We start from the raw sequence: 25,711 nt of genomic DNA, 5'->3' as shown, positions 1-25,711 counted from the left end.
AGTCACTTTAGTCACAATGGGTAAGAGAACAATGTGTGTGTAATTTAACAGACCTGCTTTTACTCCTATGCTTACTTTAAAACAGAAATATTTTGTTTGGAGAATTTGGATATTTTCAATTAGCAAGAAGAGTTAAGGTGATGTCACAGGTTCCAGTGCGCTTGTGCAAATGGACCTCAGAGGAAGTAAACTTTAAAAAAAACAACACCTTTGCAGCAAATTAGCTGCAACTAACAAGGCACACAGCTAGTTTAAAGGAGTCTGCCTAACTTGGAAAAAGTACACTGTAAATTCTGTCCCTTGCAATTTATTTTCCCAATGAGTCATCAACTTCTGACGAAGTGGTTTTCTTCATTTCAGTTGCTTCAATGCAGACATTTTTGCATGCTTTTTAAATAAAAGACTTTTACTATGGTTATGCCAATGTTTAGGGAAGCTGTAACAATTTGAATGGAATGGATTGCGAGTAAACTGGAAGTGCCATATCAGAAAGGTTCCAAACAAATTATGTCCAAAACATTTTCTTTACGAAGACAAAAATTCTGGAGAATGCAAGCCACATACATAGATTTAATGTTATATGACAAGAAACAAGAACTGACATGAGCATATACTTGCGTAGCAACTTGTTCAAAGTCAGACATTCTGACCCAAGACAAATTTAAGAGTTTTGTACAGTTTGAAAATTAAGGAATTACTCCTGATCTATTAAAGTTAAATACTGTGTTTACATTTCATTTAGATCACATCCAGCAACTATGTACTTGGCAGTGGCATTGTTTTATAAGTGTACAAAGTTAACATTGACATGGAGACACAAATGTTGTGGAGAGAAAGATGTAATTACAAAATTGCTACATTTCACACACTTATGCAGTGACTATTCAACAACTTAAATTTATGTTGTATCTCTAACATGGTCAAATGTCCCAAGCTACATAACAGGAGTCGTGCCAAAATTTTACATTGACAAGGAGGTACTAGTGCAGATTCAAACATACAAATAAGGAACAAGAGTAAGTCACTCAGCCATTAAATAAGATCACGGCCAATCTGATTTTAACTTCAACTCTGTTCCCACTAATCCCGATAATCTTTATCTCCTTGGTATTGGACTCCTCATCGAAGACATGGAGGGTCCCGTAGACTGCAAAGTGGCAAACGTAACACTCCTATTTAAGAAGGGAGGGAAAGGAAACTATGGGCCAGTTATTCTATCCAGTTATTAAGGATGATAGTGCAGAGTACTCGGAAGTGCATGATACAACAGGGTGGCGTCAGCACAACTTTGCCGACGTGAGATCAGGCCTGAAAAGTATGATGAGCAAGTATGACAAGGGAGAGCCCATGTGACCTGTTCAGAGTTCAAGAAGGCCTTTGACAAGGTGCAGCATAGGACACTACTAAATAAGAGCCCATAGTGTTGGCATGGATAGAGGATTGACTGGCTGGCATAAAGCTAAAAGTAGTGACAAAGGGGTCTTTTTCAGGATGGCAGCTAAGGACTATTGGAATTCCATAGGGATCTGCCTTGGGACCACAACTAGTGACATTATACATGAATCATCTTGATGATGGAACTGAGGGCATTGTTGCAGATGACACAGGTGGTCAATGGACGGACAGATAGCTAGCTTTGAGGAAATGGGGAGGCTCCTGAAGGATTTGGACATGCTAGGGGAGTGGGCAACTAAGTGGGAGATGGAATATGACATGACAAAGTGAGAGGTTCTTGATTTTGTAAGGAAGAGAGGTATAAATTATTTTCTACGCAGGGAAAGGCTTCAGAAATGTGAAACACAAAAGGGACTTGGGAGTCCTAGTTCAGAATTCTCTTCAGGTTAATATGCAAGTTCAGTTGGCTGTGAGGAAGGCAATTGCCATGTTGGCATTCATTTCAAAAGGGCTAGAATACAAGAGTAGAGGTGTACTGCTGAGGCTATATAGGCTTTTGTCAGCTGTTTTGGATCCCATATCTAAAGAAGCATGTGCTAGCACTGGAGAGGGTCTCAAGGTATTCACAACTATGATCCCTGGGCTGAAGGGCTTGTCATATGAGGGACATTTGGGGGGTCTGGATCTGTACTCAAGATTTAGAAGGATGAGGGAGATTTGATTGTAGCTGACAGGATACCAGGAGGCCTGGATACAGTGGACACGGAAAAGATGTTTCCACCAGTTGGAGAGACAAGGACCCGGGGGCACAGCCTTAAAGTGAACAGATGATCTTTTAGAACGGAGATGAGGAGGAATTCCTTCAGCCATGGGGTGGTGATGCAGTGGACGCCAAGTCATTGAGTGCATTTAAGATAGAGGTAGATAGGGTCTTGCTAAGGGAAACAAGGGTTACAGGGTTTAGGCATGAGAATGGAGTTGAGAAATGATCAAACGGCAGAGCAGAACTCAATGGACTGAGTGGCCTAATTCTGGACTTAGATTCTTGAATACCGCAAGATATATTTACCTCTGCCTTTAAAATAATGAAAGAAATTCTGCACTCTCTGCCTTTTGAAGCATTGTCTCAAAGAGAAAGAATTTTTTTTCCTCAGTCCTGGCTTAAGTAGGTGACTCCTTGATTTGAAATTACAACTCCTAGTTCTAGATCCTTCCATCAGGAGAATCAGAGTTAGAGACTACAGCACAGAAAAAAGGACCTTTGGCCCATCAAGTTTGTGACAGTCAAAAACAACCACCTAACTATTCTAATCCCACCTTCCAGCACTTGGCTCACAGGCTCTTATGTCTTGGCACTGCAAAATGGATTTCGAAATGTTTAAAAATTATGAGGATTTCTCTCTCTTGATGGACAGAATTCCAGATTCCCAACACACTCTGGGCTTTTCCTCATGTCCCTCTCAACTTCGTACCCAATCGCTTGAAATCTATGCTCACTGGCCATTATCGCTCCAAGGGAGAAAATTTCTTCCTGTCGACCCTCTCTATGCCCTTCATAGTTTTATACATCTCAATCATGTTCCATCCTCAGATTCCTCTACATCAAAGAAAAACACTCACTGTGTCCAATTTCTCTTCATAACTAAAACTCTCCAGCCCGGGCAACATCTTGGGTAAATCTACTCTGCAGCCCCAACAGTGCAATCACATCCCTCCAAAATGTGGATTCCAGAACTACACAGACAATACTGTGGCTGTGAAATAACGTCCCTACTTTTAAACTCCATGCCTCACTTAATTATGACAAATATCCCATATGCCTTCTAAATGACTTGATCTACCTGCCCCAATACCTTGAGAGTGATGAACATGCACATCAAAGTACCTCGGACCCTCGATATTGCCCAGGGTTCATCATGTATTCCCTTACCTTCTTTGTCCTACCCAAGTGGATCACCTCACACTCATCTGGAATGAATTCCACTTGCCACTCTCTATCCTCCTGTAATCTAAAGCTGTCATGCTCACTATTTACCATCCATAAACTTCCTGATCAACCATCCTACATTCAAGTCTAAACCACCTATACACCACAAACAGCAAGGACTCCAACAGTGATCCTTGTGGGACACCAATGGACACAGGTTTCCTGTCACAAAACCACCCTCAACCATCACCCTGTGCTTTCCTGCCACTTCGCCATTTCTGTATCCAATTATCCTAATTTCCTTCAAATTCAGAGGCTGTTACCTTCACTATCAGTCTCCCTAATGGCTCTTAAAAGTCTTGCTCAAGTTCAAGTCAGCTACAAATATATTGCCTTTTACACACTTGGTCACCTCTGAAAAATTTAATCAAGCTAATCTGACATGATCTCCCACATCCTGTGCTCATCCACCCAGTCCAGTCCTCTCAGGATCTGATATGTTTCAACTAATGCACCTCTGCAACTAAATTTCAGAGGGTGCAGGCCTCGCCTTTCCTCAGAAGTCAATTTGCTCACTTTAAGCATTCGTATAGTAAATTTTCTCTGAACTATTTCAAATGCATTAACACCCTCCTATGAGTGTCAAGACTAAACACAGTCCTCCAGATGCAAGCCTCACCAATGCCCAGCGTAACTTTCGTACTATGCAATCAAATTCTCTTTGCAACAAACTAAAACATAACATTCTGTTAGCTTTCCTAAGTATTTGCTGTACCTTCTGTGATTCATGCACCAGAACACCCAGAGCTCTTTACATCCTTGCACCATTTAGATAACATGCAACGTTTTATTCTTTCCGCCAGAATGGATATTTCACACTTTCCCACATTGTACTGTAGTTGCCAGATCTTCGCCCACTCCTTAGTCCTCCTCGCAACTCATTTTCCCTGCTAGCTTTTATCAACAACAGATTTAGCTACAATACCTTTGGTCCCTTCATCCAAATCATTTCCATAAATTGTAAAGAGTTGAGAACATAGCACCAACCCATGGCACACCACTTGCGATATCCTACCAGCCTGAAAAAAGACCCATTTATTCCTCATTGCTGCTTTCTGGGAGCTAGCTAATCTTCTATATGTAGGAGAAAGTGAGGACTGCAGATGCTGGAGATCAGAGCTGAAAATGTGTTGCTGGATTACTGAAGAAGGGTTCATGCCCGAAACGTCGATTCTCCTGCTCCTTGGATGCTGCCTGACCTGCTGCGCTTTTCCAGCAACACATTTTCAGCTCCAATCTTCTATACATATCCATGTTACCCCCAACACCATGAGCTTTAAATTTCTGCAGTAACATTTGATATGGCAACTCATCAATTCTCGAAATCTAAGCACAATACATCCAGTAGCTCCCCTTTATCCTAAGCACAAGTTATTTCTTCAAATAACTCCAAACAATTGGTTAAACATCATTTCCCTTTGACTCAAACCCATTCATTTTTCATGTCATGGACAGAATTTAACTGGGCAATTTTCAACTGGCCTACCCAAGACCTCCAATGACCCTGAACCTATGCCTCCAGAGCACAGATCAAGGCATCTACTGCGCCCCTTACAAGAATCACTGGGAAATCATTGTTCAAGGTCACATTGAGTGCAGGGGGAATGCCAGGAGCAATATCAGAAGTATCAAACATGAGGTGCCAATCAGGTGAAACAAAACATGCCCAACAGTGGAATCAACATGTGATAAAGTTAAATAATCCCACAACCAATGGATCAGATCCAGACAAAGAGGGGCATGAAACAACTCAGTAGATCTACAAGTATAACCAAACTTGCTTTAAATGTGAGAGAATTTTTAAAAGTTTTGTACAACAATTACAAAGTTCATATTTCTTAACTAAGACAATGTCTTATGGTTTGGCTGTGTAGCTTCTCAACTTTATTACTCATTCAATGAGAAATGAGATCATTTCAGCTTGGTAAGCATTCACAGAAGTTAATCCATGATGCAGGGTTTATTTAAAAACCTCAAACCACAATTTTTAATCAAGACATGTTCAAAGCCAATTTGAAGCAGACTTCTGGATTTCTCTGACTAAGAAAAATAGACGATTTTGAAGTAAAAAAAAAGTAGTAGCTTTGTTATCTGTACAAGCAAAGTTGAAAACAGCCTTTTGACAATTTACAATCACCCACTCTATTCACAACACAATTTTGCCAAAGCCTTTGAGATTTTGACCTCTAGTTTTACGGAAAGTCAGCTTAAGTAAACATTGAGACAAACTGAAGATAAATAGGCCGAAGGGCCTTTTTCTCTGTTAGTAAACCATAATAACTCAAGCAAATGGACCAAGTAAATGCGAACACGTTGGTAAACTGCAATCACTGCATATACTCAATTAAAGATCTATCTTCGACTGGTTGTGTCAAGGTTAGAGGTCAAAGTATCATACAAAAATGTTATTTCAGAACACAGTCCGTATGAGCCTGCACTACCACTGAACAAGGTCATGGCTGATTGATAACTCCACATTCCTGCCTACCCACGATGACCTTTGACCTGCTTCGTTACCAAGAATCCATCTATCTCTGCCTTAATATTCCAAGGATTTGTTTACACTGTCTTTTTTAGGAACGGGGTTCCAGAGGCTCAAGACCCTCAGAAAAATATAATGCTGTTCATCCCTAACTTGAGCAGTCAGAGCTTAGGAATATTGTGGCAAGTAACACCTGTCCTGACTCCCCATAGCCTGTCCACCATCTACAAGGCCCAAGTCAGGTGAATGCTTCCTATTTGCCTGGATGGGTGCAGCTCCAACACCACTCAGGAGCTTGACAACATCCAGAATAAAGCATCCTATGCTACTGGCACATCTACAAACATCAACTTCCTCCTCTACCAACACTGTACTGCAGAAATATACCCAAGCTCCTCAGGCAACACCTTCCAAACCCATGACATCTTCCAGCAAGAAGGACAGCAGAAACATGGGAAACATGGGAACACCACCACCTCTAAGTTCCCGTCTAAGTCACTCACCATCCTTACTTAAAAATACACTGCCATTTTTTTCACTGTCACTAGGTCAAAATTCTGGAATTCCCTGTGTCAGGGCATTGTGCATCAACCTCCAGCATGTCTGGACTGCAGCAGTACAAGAGGGCAGCTTACCATCCCATAGGTACAAGTCTAGCCTGTCCAGCCTTTCCTCAAAACATGCATTCCACTTATCAGTCTAGAAATCTTTCACTGAATCTCTTTCCATGTACTTCCAACCTTCCCCTTCCCTAAACAACATGACCAAAATTGCGGACAGTACTTGAGATGTACATGCCCTGCATAATTGAATATAATCTTCCGAACTCTGTGCTCAATTTTCTTCACAATAAAACATCACGTTCTATTAGCTTTCCTGATAACAGTTAGCATGCAGGTATAACACGCAAAGATTCCAGCTGATGTTATTACTAAATAAGTCAGATCCCTGACAGGTACATAGCTTGAAAGATCTTATTTTGATTGAGTTCCATTTTCACAAAGTCTCTTACTGAAACTTCAGCATAAAATGCTGCAAATTTTGCTTTACCAAACAGAAATTTGACAAAATAAATCAAGCTAAAATATAATAAACCAAACCATCTACTGCAAATTCAAACATTGAAACCACAAAGTAAAAGTACACTTCCATTATTCACACAACACTCGTTTCTAAGTTGAAAGGAAGCAACAAACTTTTATTTAGTACCAGAAAAACACCCTTGATAGAATACTCAAAATGCCAATCATAATTTCTCACCAGAGGTCCTGAATCTAACATCTCTCTATGCTTAGATTGGAACTGTAGATAGCTCCGGGATGAAGTTATCATACACTTGATTAAATAAACACAGCTTGAAGTTACCTCTTCAGAGTTTTATCCCAACACTTCTGGTCTGACTCTAACCCTAACATTTCACTCAAGGGAAACCTAGTTCACAATATGTCCTTCCTTTCTCAGAAGCACTGTTCTTTCCTGTCATCTTACTCCAAGAACTTCATAGGACTGCTCCAAACTTCAAGTAACAATTGAAATAAAAACCTCTCTAAGCTTACAAAAACCAACTCTCCTGTATTTTCAACTGGAGCTTGTTCATCTTGTTTAGTTGCAAGACACCAGTGGTGTTCACAAAAAGTCAAGAACTCTAAAGCGAAGCCTCAAATTGTATTTTTAAATAAATTAATATGATCACAGAAATACTTGCATGTAAGTTATTAACTTCAGACACACAGAAAACCCACAAGTTACTTACTCAAAGACGATGAACACAACAATTCAACTCAAGGTTAGCTACTACTATCAAGTGATGAATAGTGGTCCTTAAAAAGGTAGCTAAACAAGGAGTCAAAATTTTACATTGCCTGGGACAGTCTGAGAAAATGGCCAGATGGTTCTTTTGAAAAAACTTTGACCCCATCACCATTTTGAAACAGCCTTGACCAAAGTCAAAAATGACTTGCTACATGACGAGGGGCCCCCCACATCCCCCACCATTTATCTGCAGCTTTTAAACTGTTTGATCACACTATATTACAATGCTTCCCCATCATCAAACAGTATGGGACAGCATGAGTCTGGTTCATTCTCATAATTCATTTGTCGCCAGAGAATCATCACTTCTGCCCCTACTCCTGCAGAGTTCTTTCTGGCGTATACCAAGCATTCTCCTTGCTCCCCCACTCAGTCTACATCATGCCTGTTGCCATCATTCTAAATAATATCTTGAGTTTTCAAGTGTACACTGACTGCACAGGTTTGCACCTCACCATGACCACACACCAATTTGGTCTCTAAACTGAGGCAACTCATCAAAAGTCACATATTGGCACAAAGTAGTCTTTCCAATTCAAGTGGAACCACACTGAGGTTCGTGGCAGTTACGCAAGACACAAAGTAGTGAAGGTTCTGAACAGGCCACTAGCATGCTGGCCTGGTAAACAACTTCAAACAACCAGATTTTTTAAAAGAGATCAAGATTGACACATTGTTGGAAAGAGCAGGAAGCAGCTAGCAGCTGGCCAAAATTAGAAGTAGCAATGGGCAGACAATACCAAGAGTAAAAATTGGAACCGTCATTTATTGGACTGATCATGAAATTTCTAGATTAGAAACCTTCTCATATTCATCATTAATACAAGAAATTGCATACCCACGAAAGCAGCAAACAACTGACTGCAATGAAGAATAAGATTTTGCAGACGAAAATTAATTAATGCAATTTCAAATTGGACCATTATGGAAATCCAAGAATAGACTACTGATATTTATTTAGTCAAGCAAACTCAACACACTGACCAGTTTTAACTGGTACAAGTAAACATACACCCCAGCATTGATTTTCATAGCATGTGCTGTCAGAAGACATTAAAAATCAATCTACGAGGTTAGTAACCAGTTACAGAGTGATTTGGTTTCAGGCTAGGTTCAGATACTTAAAATTGTTCCAGCATTAATCATGACCACCGGGTATGCCAAAATAATCTACCATGTGTTTAAAGATTAATGCAGACAACTAATTCAGAAATGTCAGTGGAGTTCACCATCTGGCACACTTGCCATACAGATACACACAGTGCCCTGTTCTTTACTAACAGAAATAACATGTACACATACTGCCTGTTTCAGTGTAACAAAACAGGTAACAGTCTCTCATTTCGCAAGGCAACATCTTGACCAATAGGAGCCAATTTGTCTTATTTAAGATCTAAAGTGTGGCATTAAATGTCAGTCATGAATGGGCACATTCTCCACACCAAAGCCGTCAACAGAGTCTTGTTAAACAATTAGGACTCCCTCTTACAATATATTGTTTTCTCTTTATGATGGTATTCCTTGCAATTTGTCTTGATGGGTGCTTAACAGAGAGCTTTGATAAAATATACTGCAAACAACAAATGCTGAAATCCCAACAGCATCCATGGAACGCATGTTTCAGGGTTTTGGGGGATGGGGGAAGAGGCGGTGATGTTGGAGTAATGGGTATAGAGTGGTGGTGGAGAAAAGTTGTTGATAGCTCTGATTAAGTGACAGGAATGCAAGAATGGCAGAACAGTAGTCCAAACTATAGGATAAATGCTGACCCTTCCACACATCACTTCTAGACTTGAAACATTATCTTGCTCTCTTCGTAGATGCTGGCTGACCTGCTGTTATCTCCCAGCACTTGTTGCTTTCAGTACAGATTACAGCGTCTGCAGTAATTTGCTCTGATAAAATTTCATCAACAATACTCTCAAAAAAATTGTGAACAATCATTGCAAAACAATCACTTCCATATTTAGCTTGCAAAAAGTGTTCTGTGTTGGTTCGAAGACCTCTCATCCAGATAAACTAACGTTAGAACACAAAATGACTCCATGCCTTTTTTAAAAAAAATCCATTTCAATAATGTCAATGTACTTTGGCACAACATCGTGCGACCAACGTAGGATTTCCAACCAGCAGCTTAATTTGCATAGAATTTATACTTGCCTCACCTGCTCTTCAATTTTAAACATGTTCTCAAGTGCCTGTGGTGCTGACTCTGTTTGCCTAATCCTGCAAATGGAAGTATTCAGCTGCTCACTCTGTTGATCACTAACTCCTAAATTCAAGTGCCAGTAAGAAAGAGTGATAAGGAAATTAGGTCAAGGTGGCCACAAGACTTGCATTATCACCACTAGTATGGTTTTAAACACCAGTGCAGCAAACAATTTGCAAAATCTATGTGATAGCTTTACCCTGTTTAAAATCATAGAATATCTATTTTTATTAACGAGTTGCACTTAAATGCGATTTTTTACTTCAGATTTTCAGTGTAAATGACAAAAAATACTTTTCCATAGCAACTCAAACAGAAACTTTGCCAAGTTGAATGACAAAGAGCTTTACAATTCAGGTCATGTTACATTAACACTCTCAAGCATTAGGTATCTAGTGAAAAATTTCCAAGTTATTCTGTGGGATATTAGCTCTCCTGAAGAGATCATTGCTCACTGCATATTGTGCAACTTGCAAACTGGCTAATGACTGCTACACTCAACTGAAAATTTCTCAATCAAAATTAAATTACACTGGCAAGACAAAGTTATTTTGTCGACTTGCCAACCAATCAGCATTCTTTGTCTGCATTGTATTTTGTGATTTAAAATGGAGCATTCTTGTGTTTATCTTGATGAGCATAAGACAGACTAAGATTCAGCCACACTTCCCTCTTCAATAGACCGGCAGAGGCTGGAAGAATACAGCAAGCCAGGCAGCATCATGAGGTGGAGAAGTCAAAGCTTTGGGTGTAACCCTTCTTTAGGACTGGGGCCTCCCCATCTGCCGAATCCCTTCCCAGCCCCTTGCCATCCCTTCACTGCTCCCTGCAACCAACCAGATTCATTCCTCCCATTGACCAACCAGGTCGTACCCTCTGCCTGTCTTCACCTATCCCCACTTGGCCATCCTGTCCCTGCCACCTCCTTTATCTACAGCACCGTCCACACCCACCCAGAGTCCTGAAGAAGTGTTACACCCATAACATTGACTTGACTACCTCCTGATACTGCCTGGCTTGCTGTGTCTTTCCAACCTCCTGCTTGTCCAGTTTGAATTCCAGCAACTGCAGTTTTTTTTTGGCTCTTGAGCAATATGCTAATCTTAAGCAGCCACATCTACCAGGATTTACATGTTTACATGGACCCCATCAATGGAGTCTAGTCTGCAAACACCATCACTGATGCACCAAATGGATTACTTTGAATAAAATATAATTTGGCAGCTGATAGGCCCACATGTCACTACCCAAAATTTCAGTAAAATTAACAAATTTCCAATCAGCTAGTTTGACAAGTCTCCCTCAAATGACTGGCTTTCCAGTATATTCAGAATCATGTCCTAAAATTATTCATTGTATTATTTCCAAGTTATTTCTGCTGATTCCCAAAATGCAGCATATAAATTTGCCTCACTGAAATTACAACTAACTTTCATCAAAACTATATTTCAGTTTTGGATGGAAGGTATCAATGTATCCAGCTCAATCACTAACTCTTTTACTGAGAGTTCCTGGAACTGGAAATATTCAGAATCCTTCACATTATCCTTTAAGTGGAAAAGGTGGCTACATCTCCTGAAAACAGAGAGGGGGCCAGGTAATGGCTATTCATCAAGTATTGCAATGGACTCATGCCCTGTGTACACAACCTCTTCACTGGTTCCAGCCTCTGAAATTAGACCAAGCAGGCTTCTTTATAATATTGCTGACTCCGTTTTTAGAAGCAGCTTCCAACTCAAGAGAAAGATAAGCAGTTTTTGGATATCAAGATTTTAGATAAGGTACCAAAATTAGCAAAGAAATTGCAAACTATATTGTGACATCTCCCTCAACAGCTATGTGGTAAGCCATCCATATTCCAATAACTCATTGCAGAAATGAATTCTGACATCCCCTTCATTCCAGCACCAAAACTTCACAAGATCCTCTTCATCTTTTGCTGTTATACAAAAAGAATATTAGCTGTAATTTTAAACACATTCCTGGTGCAATTTTGATCAGTCTTTCTCAGCCTTAGTTTAGTGGGATGCCCCAAACTTGATACAAGACTGCAATCTGTTGCTAAGACAGCAATTGCTTTGATTTAATGCCTCACTGAAGCATTCACTGCAAGGCCTCAGCCTCCGAGCTTACTTTCACAATCAGGACTCCCGCCCACCTTCCCAGGACCCCTTCGCCCACCTCCAAACCACTGCATCCACCTGGACACCCCGCGCTGGCCGATTACCTGCCCTCAACCTCTTCATTTCCAACTGCCGCCTGGACATTAACCGCCTCAACTTTCTACCCCCCTCCCCCACTCCAACCTCTCACCCTCACAATGCGCAGCCCTCCAATCCCTCTGCTCCAATCCCAATCTCACCATTAAGCCAACGGATAAAGGGGGTGCAGTGGTAGTCTGGCGCACTGACCTCTCCACCGCTGAAGCCAAACGCCAACTTGAGAACACCTCTTCCTACCGCCCCCTCGACCATGACCCCACCGCCCCATCACCAAACCATCATCTCCCAGACTATACAGAACCTCATCACCTCAGGAGATCTCCCACCCACAGCTTCCAACCTCATAGTCCGGGAACCCCGCATTGCCCAGTTCTACCTCCTTCCCAAGATCCACAAGCCTGACCACCCTGGCCGACCCATTGTCTCAGCATGCTCCTGCCCCACTGAACTCATCTCTACCTACCTCGACACAGTCCTATCCTCCCTAGTCCAGGAACTCCCCACATACGTTTGAGACACCACCCACGCCCTCCACCTCCTCCAAGACTTCCGCTTCTCTGGCCCCCAACGTCTCATCTTCACCATGGATATCTAAACCCTCTACTCCACCATCTGCCATGACCAGGGCCTCCAAGCCCTCCATTTTTTCCTCTCCCGACGTCCCCAACAGTACCCTTCCACCGACACACTCATTCGTTTGGCCAAACTGGTCCTCACCCTTAACAATTTCTCCTTCGAATCCTCCCACTTCCTCCAACCAAAGGGGTAGCCATGGGCACACATATGGGCCCAAGCTATGCCTGTCTCTTTGTTGGCTGTGTAGAACAGTCGATCTTCCGTAATTACATCTCCACCACACCCCACCTCTTCCTCAGCTATATTGATGACTGCATTGGCGCCACTTCGTGCTCCCGCGAGGAGTTTGAGCAATTCATCAACTTCACAAACACATTCCACCTTGACCTTAAATTTACCTGGACCATCTCTGACACCTCCCTCCCCTTCCTGGACCTTTCCATCTCCATTAGTGACGGCCGACTTGACTGACCTGTTTTACAAACCCACCAACTCCCACAGCTACCTGGATTACACCTCTTCCCACCCTACCTCTTGCAAAAATGCCATCCCATATTCCCAATTCCTCTGCCATATCTGATCACAGGAGGACCAGTTCCACCACAGAACACACCAGATGGCATCCTTCTTTAGAGACTGCAATTTCCCTTCCTACGTGGTTAAAGATGCCCTCCAACGTATCTCGTCCACATCCCGCACCTCTGCCCTCAGACCCCACCCCTCCAACCGTAACAAGGACAGAACGCCCCGGTGCTCACCTTCCACCCCACCAACTTTCGCATTAACCAAATCATCCGCCGACATTTCCGCTACCTCCAAAAAGACCCCACCACCAGGGATATATTTCCCTCCCCACCCCTTTCCGCCTTCTGCAAAGATCGTTCCCTCTGTGACTACTTGGTCAGGTCCACGCCCACCTACAACCCACCCTCCCATCCTGGCACCTTCCACTGCCATCGCAGGAACTGCAAAACCTGAGCCCACACCTCCTCCCTCACCTCCATCCAAGGCCCTAAAGGAGCCTTCCACATCCATCAACGTTTTTCCTGCACATCCACTAATATCATTTATTGCTCCTGATGCGGTCTCCTCTCCATTGGGGAGACTGGACGCCTCCGAGCAGAGCGCTTTAGGAAACATCTCCGGGACACCCGCACTAATCAACCCCACCGCCGTGACCCAACATTTCAACTCTCCCTCCCACTCTGCCAAGGACATGGAGGTCCTGGGCCTCCTTCACCGCTGCTCCCTCACCACCAGACGCTTGGAGGAAGAACATCTCACCTTCTGCCTCGGATCACTTCAACCCCAGGGCATTAATGTGGACTTCAACAGTTTCCTCATTTCCCCTTCCCCCACCTCACCCCAGTCCCAGCTTAGCACTGTCCCCGTGACTTGTCCTACCTGCCTATCTTCTTTTCCACCTATCCACTCCACCCTCCCCCCGCCCTATCACCTTCATCCCCTCCCCCACTCACCTATTGTACTCTATGCTACTTTCTCCCCACCCCCACCCTCCTCTAGCTTATCTCTCCATGCTTCAGGCTCTCTGCCTTAATTCCTGATGAAGGGCGTTCGCCTGAAATGCCAATTTTACTGTTCCTCGGATGCTGCCTGAACTGCTGTGCTCTTCCAGCACCACTAATCCAGAATATAAATTTGCGAGCTACCAGTAAAATGCAAGTAACAACTTGAAATGACAGAGACTAGTCATCTTCACACTAATCATTTTATTAGACTGAGGAAGAAGCCACACAAACACTTGGAAATAAAATTCTTTTTTTTCTGTAGCCTCAAACAACCCAAATTTCCCAAACATACAAAAACATTATTTTTCCTTTTATCAATCTGATCATTTCCTCATTCACCTGCCATTAGAACAGAAAAACACCAAGCATAAAACCTTGCACATCTTTCATTCAAAATTACAAATGCCAGAACTGCCAGCACCCGGCCCATATCCCTCCAAACCCTTCCTATTCATATACCCATCCAAATGCCTCTTAAATGTTGCAATTATACCAGCCTCCACCATTTCCTCTGGCAGCTCATTCCATACACATACCACCCTCTGCGTGAAACAGTTGCCCTTTAGGTCTCTTTTATATCTTTTCCCTCTCACCCTAAACCAATGCCCTCTAGTTCTGGACTCCCTGACCCCAGGGAAAAGACTTTGTCTATTTATCCTATCCATGCCCCTCATAATTTTGTAAACCTCCATAAGGTCACCCCTCAGCCTCCAACGCTCCAGGGAAAACAGCCACAGCCTGTTCAGCCTCTCCCTGTAGCTCAGATCTTCCAACCCTGGCAACATCTTTGTAAATCTTTGCTGAACCCTTTCAAGTTTCACAACATCTTTCCGATAGGAAGGAGACCAGAATTGCACACAATATTCCACCAGTGGCCTAACCAATGTCCTGTACAGCCACAACATGATCTCCCAACACCTGTACTCAATACTCTGACCAATAAAGGAAAGCATACCAAACGCCTTCTTCACTATCCTATCGACCTGCGACTCCACTTTCAAGGAGCTATGAATCTGCACTCCAAGGTCTCTTTGTTCAGCAACACTCCCCAGGACCTTACCATTAAGTGTATAAGTCCTGCTAAGATTTGCTTTCCCAAAATGCAGCACCACGCAATTACCTGAATTGAATTCCATCTGCCACTTCTCAGCCCATTGGCCAATCTGGTCAAGTTCCTGTTGTAATCTGAGGTAACCTCCTTCGCTGTCCACTACACCTCCAATTTTGGTGTCATCTGCGAACTTACTAACTGTACCTCTTATGCTCGCATGCAAACCATTTACGTAAATGACAAAAGTAGAGGGCCCAGCACCGATCCTTGTGGCACTCCACTGGTCACAGCCCTCCAGTCTGAAAAACAACCCTCCACCACCACCCTCTGTCTTCTACCTTTGAGCCAATTCTGTATCCAAATGGCTAGTTCTCCCTGTATTCCATGAGATCTAACTTTGCTAATCAGTCTCCCATGGGGAACCTTTTCAAATGTCTTACTGAAGTCCATATAGATCACATCTACTGCTCTGCCCTCATCAATCTTCTTTGTTACTTCTTCAAAAAACTCAATCAAGTTTGGGAGACATGATTTCCCATGCACAAAGCCATGCTGACTATCCTGAATCAGTCCTTGCCTTTCCAAATACATGTACATCCTGTCCCTCCGGATTCTCTCCAACAACTTGCTCATCATGGAGGTCAGGCTCACTGGTTGGAGGGTTGTTTTTCAAACTGGAGGCCTGTTACCAGCGGTACTCCACGCTGCTGGGTCCGTGGGTCCACTTTCGTCTGTCATGGATATAATGGATTTAGTTGAGGATAAAGGAGGCATGGTTACTAAATTTGCAGGTGACATCAAAATTGGTGGAATAGTGAACAGTGAAGCAAGTTATCTAAGATTACAAAGACATTTGATTAATTGGGTCAATGGGCTGAGGAGGGGCAGATGGACTTTAATTTGGATAAATGTGAAGTATTGCATTTTGGTTAACAATCAAGGACTTACACAATTAGTGGTTGGGCCTTGGTTAGTGTTGACAAACCAAGACCTCAGGGCTCAGGTACATAATTTTTAGAAATTTGCGTCACATATAGACAGGGTGGTTAAGTTGGTATTTCGCACACTTGCCTTCACTGTTCAGACCATGAAGTATAGGAGTTGGGACATTATATTGAGTTTGCACAGGACATTTGTGAGACCCATTCTGGAGGACTGTATCCAGTTCTGGTCAGCCTATCACAGGAAAGATATTATTAAGCTGGAGAGGGTTCAGAAAAGAATTACCACAAAGTTGTCAGGAATGGAGAGTTCAGTTATAAGGAGTGGCTGACACAATGCAACTAAAAACTATAGCCACGTTACCTTACTTCAAAGGCACATCACAACGACTTCCAGACTACTCAGGCCCCTTGGCATCGTGGTAGCCCACAAACCTACCAACAAACTTAAACAACGTCTAATGAACCTAAAGTATCCATTAGATATTACCAGCAAAACTAATGTCATCTCCAAGATATTATGCAAGATCTGTTAAAAACACTACATCGGACAAACTAGCAGGAAACTTGCCACCAGGATAAGTGAACATCAACTGGCCACCAAAAAACATGACCCACTATCACTAGTTTCTATACATACAAACAAAGTAGGACATCACTTTGACTGGGACAACACACACATCCTAGGACAGACGAAACAAAGACATGCACGAGAATTGTTCAAGGCCTACCTTCTCTTGACAAAATTAACTGGAAACTACATTACCCATTTAAGAAACCAAGACCTATAAATAGAGAGATGGGACATACCACCAGCACTTCACCACAGACTCTCACTGATGTTCCTAGTATGGTGACAAAATGTCTGAAAGCAAACCTTCAAGCTCACCTTGCTAACTTACACACTTATCATCAACCCTGAGCTACAAATCATCTCAAAAATCCCTAGCGGCTGAACAGGATGGGACCTTGTTTCAGGGTATTTACCTTATGGAAGTTTGTAAAATCATGACAGTTACAGATAAGATGAATGAATGGCAGGTGTCTTTTTCATGGGGTTGAAGATTTCAAGAATAGAGGGCATATTTTTAAGGTGACAGGAGCAAAAGTTTAAAACTACATGAGTGGCAACATTTGTATTCAGAGTAGTTCTTGTGTGTAATAAACTTCCAAAAGAAGTGATGAATGCAGGTACAGTTACCATATTTAAAAGACACCTGGATAAGGACATGATTAAAGAAATGCATAGAGGAATATGGTCAAGTGCAGGGAGGTAGGACTAGTTTAGTTTGGGATTACGGTCAGTATGGACTGGTTGGCCCGAAGGATTGAGGGCAATAGTGACCGGCTCTTCTCATCAAAAAACCCGGCTTTCCAGCTAAAAGAAGCTATTTTCCCAACAGAAGTCAACAAATTAGACTAATTGCTTTCTGGTCTGTTGTAAACCTAGCAGTAGAAATATTCCTGACTGCAGTTGTATACTTTGTTGGAAATGAAGAAGTTGGATCACACTTAGTGTTAATTATCTGACCCAAAAATTATATTCATGAAACAAGCCTCATCCATCTCCCTAGATATCAAATTAAACTCCCTCAACTTTTACCACAATGCCACAGCTATCAGTGCTTAAGGGTCAATCCTCAAATCTGATGAAGATGCGAAGGAAAGGTTTCATTCTGACCTCAAAGTCCTCGATGCAATCTCAAAGGAATAAAAGATTATTGTTCTGAGGGGTTTTAAACGTTGGCTGTGATTCCAGTGTTTGCAGAGGAACTACTGGGGAAGAAAAGGCAAAGTGAAGGCGACATAATCGCTGTCATTCTTTTCACCACAGTGTGCTCAGCACAGCCTCAAGGTAATATTTTCTTCCATCCGAAAAACAAATACAAAAACACATTTAAGCATCCCAGATCAAAGCACTGGACCTCTGAATGATGTCATTGTTCATGGCAAAGATTCAACTGATGTCTGCATCATTGGAATCCTGTTGGGACAGCAATTGCTTGGAGGACAGAATCAATTTAATCAATTGGTAGACATATCCACCCAACACCAAGTCAACGCAAGAAACATCTCAGCCCTATAACACGGTGGGGGGGGGGGGGGAATGTAGAAGAGAAATACACCTCAGTCTATGCAAAAAATTTACAAAACTCTAACTCAATTTCAGAGCAGTGGATAAAATAAAGTTTGTTGCACCAGGCAATTCTGACCAGACCATTGGGTTCAACCATCACTGTCTCCAGAACTGGTTCCATGATGCAGACATGTGAGAACTTGAGGAACAGAAACAAGCAGCCTCACTTCCTAACAGAGCAAGACATGGTCACAAGCCAAGAAAGCAATATTCCAACAACTGAAGTATGGTGTCCTTTATCATCAAGGCTTGCCTTTCAGCATTTTATTCGTTTGAATGCTTATTGTAGATCTTCCATTGATGGCTGGTCGCCCATGGATTTTAACCACAAGGTACTATAGGATATCCTACAGAACATCAATTCAGGTTCATGACCCAAAGTTTTATTTCCAATGTTAAGAAGTGGAGTTTCAGCCTTAAGACAAATATGTGACCAAGGAAGTTTCACAAGTTTGCCATGACTTAGGCAAATAGTAGCAACAGAAAACCCAGGAGACTCAGCTATGCAAACTGACATGACTTACAAAAATTCCTTGACAAGTTTATATTGTTGAGTTTGTTGCAGGTGGCATAAACACGAAGCCAATTAGTTTTGATTCTTCTGTTCTGAAGAAAAAACAAGTTTTTCCAATCAGTTCACAAGAGAGCAGTTGGTGTTTTTTCCAGTTTAGTTTGAGGGCATTAGTCACTTTGAGAGAAGGGTTTTCTGGCTTTTAAAGTTCCTAAGCTGAGGCAGCCTGTGTAGAAGCCTTCAAGTTGTTACAACTGACAACTTTTAGCTCCTCAGAATTGACAGAAATTGTGAAAAGCCAACAAACTCAAAGAAATCAAAAGTTTCTCTGTAGCTCATCAAAAAGAAAGTGAAAAACATCAATTCAGAAGAGTTAAAAAGCTGAGATAGGAAAGATATTTCTCTGGAGATTGCGCTTATGCAAGCTCCAGAGAAACTTTGTTTTCACGTTTGCGTTAAGGTGCGCTGTAGTCTGTAGCATTGGGCTTTCCTTTTTTACCCCTTTTGCATAATAAACTTATACACTGTCATTAAAGAATACCTGAAGCCTCAACCAAATGTTTCCATAACCAACCACCAGTTTATCAAAACTACAAAAAATAATTAAATACATGATCAAGTCAGGTTTCATTCTACAACCAGATTTGTCCAGTCTAAGTACATCAGTCATAACAGGGTTTTAACTCCACAACAAAATGCTTAACTTACTGAATCATTCCCCTCAAGAAAACAATCTGCCCTTTTCCAGAAACGTGGAAGAAAGCAAGATTTTCATGAAGCGAACACCTCAAAAACATTAAGATTCTTGTTTGTGATAAGGTATCTATAAAGCACAGATGTACTTATCCATTTGCACAAAAGTTAATAAAATTGTGCATGCTTTTGCAACTAAGATGTAATTCGAGACTGTCAAATTGCATTCACAGTTCAAAAAAAGCAAAAACTTCATTGTAATGCAACATCCAGATATCATCTTTACCATGGGGGAGAAAAAAATACACTTAGAGGCAAAGGCACTTTCTCAATATAAAAAAAAGAGGGCAGAGAGAAAAAGTCCACTTTCACTGCTTTGACTCAAATAACCTAAGTCCTGACACAGACCAATCATCTGCATTATTAGCAAGATTTGAAGGTGAAAGATGACATAAAGGTGACAGGAAAGAAAGTGCCTTGGTTTACTGCAGAACAAGACAGCGTCATACTACATCCTACGTATATAACCCAAACACACTGACCCTGAGTAAATGAAGCTACATACATCATCTATTTTAAATGCAATGTCTGAAACCTAGCACAAGTCTACAAAGTGCGCATAATCAACACAGAGTCAAACTGAAAGTTAAGTCATATATATTGATGTATTGTCTCTTAATTTGCTGGAAGTGCAATAATTGTAATTAACTCATTTTGATCTGAAACTCTTTAATCATCAGCACATACTTCACTTGTGCATAATTTTACAATATCATTACAATTACAAGTATATCAATGGAATCGGTTAACGCAACCAAAAGGAGAAAGTGAGGTCTGCAGATGCTGGAGATCAGAGCTGAAAATGTGTTGCTGGAAAAGCGCAGCAGGTCAGGCAGCATCCAAGGAACAGGAAATTCGATGTTTCGGGCATAAGCCCTTCTTCAGGAAACCAAGGCAACCAAAAACCAGTACATGCACTACAAAAAGGTACAAACTTCATGCAACTAACACCTTGGACACAGTCATTAAATTCAAACATATGAGTTTAAAAACAGTCTACGGATACAATAGTTTTTTTTTGTCTTTTTGTATCTTGAACAATTTGCATTTATCCTGTGTGTTTCATGACATGTCAAAATGCATTTTGCACGAATACCAGCAAGCAAAATCTGACAGACAACACATTAGTCCAGATAACTAAAAGCTTAACCAAAAAGCTAAGTTTTAAGCAGCTGAAATATACAAATTGGGATGAATAAGAGTCAGAATTAGAAGAACACAGCAAACTTTGTTGATTGCCAGGTCAAGGGAGATTACAAAGATAGCAAAAAGCAGGCAATAGAGCAAGTTGAAAACAAAAAATTATTCAAAACTGAAGAGCACAAATGGCTACGTCAGCAGGAATTTCAGGGAACTATATCAATGCTGGTGGCTATAATCTGACAGAAGATGCTGGTTTAGGAGTATTGTCACTGGCCTTGTAATCCATGGGTTCAGGCTCATCCTCTGGGGACATGACTTCAAATCTCTTAATTCCAGATTTTGTTAACTGAATTAAAATTTCATGAACTGTGATTAAGATTATTCATTAACCACGACTTCAAAAGTATTGTTAATACTTAAAAAAATCTTCTTTACTGATCTACTTTAGGGAAGGAAAATATGTCATCCTTACCTGGTCTGGCCTACATATGATTCCAGAACCACAATGTAGTTGACTCTTAACTGTCCTCTGAAATGGCCTCTCAAGGCACTAAGTTCAAGGGATATTATGGATGAGCACAAGTGCTGGTATGACCATGACCACTGACACCCACATTCTATGAAAGGATAAAGAAAAAAAGAGCAAAATTTATGTTGCAAAGTACTTATAATTTTTGATGTTGACACTATACTGACTTGTATACATAACGGAGTATGGTTTCAAGTCGGAGCAATAAAAGGTTGGAAACACCAATTCTGAGCATTGGTGCATAGTCCTCTCAGAAAGACTATATCGTATCTTAACAGTACCATAATGATTCTAAAAAAGAAACTCAAAGAACTGTGGATGCTGGAAATCAGAAACCAAATCGGAAGTTTCTGGAAAAACTCGGGTCTGGCAGCATCTGTTGAGAGAAAGCAGAGTTAATGTTTCAGGTCCAGTCACCCTTCTTCAGAACTGAAGACTTCAGTGCTTTGAAGGAGGGCAACTGGACCCAAAATGTTAAGTCTGCTTTCCCTCCACAAAGGCTACCAGACCTGAGTTTTCCCAGCAATTTCTGTTTGTGTCTATAATGTTTATATGTAATTAAAAAATGAAAAACGAACTTATTTGTCAATTAACAATAATTGTTTTTGACCAAACTGAAACATCAGTCCATAAGAATAATGGAAGCACAGATAATCCATGATTGAATGGGACTTTGCAGAGCTGTGGATAAAAAGTAAGGTAAGGTCATAGGAGTCTTACCAAACCATAGGTCTATTCTTTCAGAGAAACAAATGACAGTGATTTAACCAGTAGGTCACTATGCCTCAGCCAAGGGTAGAGGTTGAGAAGCAGAGTCCTAAACCTCATGCTATTATCACTATCTGCATCGCAAAGAGCTGTCCAGCCAACTGACCTAACGAAAATTATAGTTGTTGGACAGACTAAGGAAATGGGACTGACAAGATTGTTCATCAGTATCTAGTATTGATATCATGAGCCAAATGGCCTCCTCCCATGCTGTAAATGACAGCATAATTTATATATCTCCTCCCAAAAACAAATTCTCTCTTAAAAGCTAAATTTCCTGAATCAATTGGACGCTAAATATGCAGATCAAGTCCGGAAAATATAATGTAAATATTTAAATACACTCAAATAGAAGCCATCACTAGCTCATGAGCCCTAAACTAACTCAAAAACAAATGTTGGTAACTTCAAATTTAATCACCATTATTTTGCTTTATACAGTGCAGAAGGAGATTGCATGGCCCACTGTGCCTGCACCAGCTCTATTAGCTGGGTTGGCTCGAATGTTTACTGCTAATTTCCCTGCCTTTTCACATATACCCACATTTTACGAAGTAAGATTCCTCAAAAAGACAACCACTTTCAACTTTATGTTTTTTAAAAAAAAATAACTGCAACTACCACAATTAAAACTATAGTAATGTTAACTATGCAAGCAACCTCAGACTTGTGAGATTAGTAATCTAACAGGAAGAAAACAAAGTGTCAAGAACAGTAGCTGATGAATTAACAAATCTTTCCATTTTGAAGACTATACATATGGGACATATTAACAACGCCGATGATATCCTCAACACTTAGGGAATAGATCAGCCTAGTTTTGATATACACTTTGTTTGAGCCAAATGTTAACCTTTGGCATTTCCTTAAGTACCGTAAAGCAGATAAATTTCTCCAAAGATTTTACTCTTTTCACAAAGACAGTTAACATACCGATTTCACCACCTGCATCATGGTTTGACTTAAAAGCACTAACATTTTCCACTAAGCTTTACTTCATTTCCTTCAGCTGGAGTTCAAATGAAGTCCTGCACACTTTGCTGGAACCAAACGAATGTCGCAGATCAAATTACATTTACTGGAGGTTTAACCACAATTTTTGTAGCTTGCAATCAATCAATCTTTCTTTACTAAATCATTTGCAAAGTGACAACTTTTTATTTTCTACTTCTTTTGAGCACACCTCATTTTAGGTTGATATGGAGCGACCGAAATAAAAGTGCAGATCACAAAATGTTAATTTCAGCTAAGCAAACATTGAACTACAATCTATACAAATATCATTTCAACCAAATATTTTGTTAACAGCCCATAGTTACATGAATAGCAAGACATGCCTTTATGGCTGACTACTTAACCAGGAAAAAAATACAAAATAAACAGATTTCAACTTTTAATTCAAATAAATAATTGGTATTAATTGGCCAGTTGAACTAGGAAGTTTTAATGCCCGAGTTATTTATACATTTTTTTAATATCTGAAAAATTCAATTTAATCACAATAAAAGCTTCTTGTTAAGAAGAAATTGACTGTGCACGCAGCTTACATTGGAATAATAAATAAGAGGACTGCCTCTTTCTGGTGACAATCAACCTTAAATTTAATATAAATCTAGAGCAAAGGCAAAACATCTTTTAAAAAAAACTTCACTTAAAAGTAGTCAGCTTCCTGTCTATGGTAGCTCTTGACATTCGCAACACCCTTAACCAGACTTGTTGCTTATTTTAAATCTGCTTACTTGAATGATTGAACTTGCTAATAAACTGACTTAAGGTTCAGGTACACCACAAACAAGCAAACGCCATGCTCACTGTGAAAGCCTGGTTACTCCAAGAACAGCCACATGCTCAAAATATCAACTAAATATCTCGTCTTGTAATAAATACTCCGGCTGCACAGGTAGGAAACCAGTTGGATTATCAATAGGTAACTGACTCTGACCATGAACAAAGCTTTCCTTCACGCATACTGGGACTTAAATCATACTTAAATTCTTGTATTACGATTATTTTACTTTTGTCTAACATTTAAGAAAGCAAGATCTCTGTCATTCTAAAACATTTGTCAGGAGAAAGCCCAAGTATTAAACCTCAATTTATAAAACGGTAGATAATCGCAAATTACAGCCTGTAGATTCTAGTGGGCTTTTTATTCAATCATGGAGAGAGAATGACAAAAGAAAAAGTTGCAACTTTAAGGGAGTGAAACTTGACTTTTTTTTAACATTACAACTCATTAATAAAGCACTCAAGTTGTCCTTTTTCTATTTATTCTTCAGGGATCAGCATGTGATTTACCTCAACAAACGTTCCTGCATTAACTTGAATTTATTTGGTGCCTATAACACAGCTCACAGTTCCAGAGCAATTCACCAGATGTACAAAATAGGCACTGGTAGACATTTTGACAAATGGTCAAATGCTTAAAATCCACCTCATATGACTGAGCAGAGGTTTCAAAACAAGACAAAGAAATAGAAAGACAAACATAAGTTTCAGAAAATTATTCCAGGGCATAAGGGCTGAAATGGTCACCAATTGAGGTTTGAATTGACAAGAGCCAGCTTTGTGTCAGCTTAACTTTCTGGAGGGTGGAAGATCAGGAATTTTCCTGGAATTTGCAATCTTGGTCTACAACTCAATTCAAATGCTTACAACATTTGAATGTATGCACTCTAACTTTCACCCCCACTGTTTAAAAGTTCATTTTATAAAATATTACATCAGTTTGCTCATGCTTGCTTATTTGACGGTCAATATTTGACAAAGTTTTACAAGGCTAAGAAGGAAACTTAAAAGCAATTCTATGATTTTTCAGTGTCAGAGTGCATTGTGTACCGTAGTGTTGACTTAGTTGATTTTAATCACAACAGAGCCAGCGATTGATGCTGTCCAAACAGTTTTTTTCCAGCCATAGGTGTGGTCACAGAATTAGCCACATGCACGAGTTAGAGACAGCTTACACACAGGTGCAAATTTATATATTATTCACATGGTAACCTGTGTTAACATTTTACAATTATTCACTAATTAAGTGCTCACACTCATTACCACCTTAACATATAAATATATCCATTAAACTATTTTTAAAAACTGACAAATGAGAAGTCAGAGCACTCACCCAAGATCTGCATCTTATCACAAGTTCAATTCATAATATGTGGATTTAAGAGAAGGGGTGGAACAATCATAAGACTTTGTGCTGTTTTAAAGTTATTCTTTAACAGTTCAATTCAGAACATCACTGTGAAATAATGTTTTGATATTTTACACTGAGCTTCCAACTTAAGGAAAAGTGAAAAGGCAATTCAAACAGTTCATTTTAGGAAAAAAAAGTGTTGATATGGCAGCTTTCCAAAAACAGAGGCACTTCAGGTGCAACATGTTCAGCAAATGGTTCATAACACAAATCAGTACTTAAGACCATGAGCTGAAAAATGTGTTGCTGGAAAAGCGCAGCAGGTCAGGCAGCATCCGAGGAGCAGGTGAATCGACATTTTGGGCATATGCTGCCCGACCTGCTGCGCTTTTCCAGCAACACATTTTTCAGCTCTGATCTCCAGTCCTCACTTTCTCCTACGTAAGACCATGAGTCAAGTGACAAAGAAATTTTACTGAGGCAAATTATGCAATTGCTCCTTGAATGTTCATGAAGAAAGTCAAAGA

At 40.6% G+C, this 25,711-nt stretch overlaps 1 protein-coding gene across 7 annotated transcripts in view; it reads right to left on the bottom strand.

The window, feature by feature from the left end:
* dennd4c (DENN/MADD domain containing 4C) overlaps positions 1 to 25,711 on the bottom strand; it is a 140,091-nt gene that overhangs the window by 102,154 nt on the left and 12,226 nt on the right. For 4 of the 7 annotated variants that reach the window (XM_060840963.1, XM_060840949.1, XM_060840986.1 and 1 more), the window contains exon 2: positions 21,221 to 21,365. The exons of 2 other annotated variants lie outside the window; for them this stretch is intronic. The gene's annotated coding sequence lies outside the window, so the exon portion shown is untranslated. Of the gene's footprint in view, positions 1 to 9,841; positions 9,890 to 21,220; positions 21,366 to 25,711 lie in introns of those variants that run through there. One more of the 7 variants, XM_060840979.1, reaches the window with a different exon arrangement.

The sequence above is a fragment of the Hemiscyllium ocellatum genome, chromosome 2, assembly GCF_020745735.1.
Source record: "Hemiscyllium ocellatum isolate sHemOce1 chromosome 2, sHemOce1.pat.X.cur, whole genome shotgun sequence".
NCBI classification, from domain to species: domain Eukaryota; kingdom Metazoa; phylum Chordata; class Chondrichthyes; order Orectolobiformes; family Hemiscylliidae; genus Hemiscyllium; species Hemiscyllium ocellatum.
Note: the sequence above shows the minus strand (reverse complement) of the source record. Positions and strands in the feature narration are given on the sequence as shown.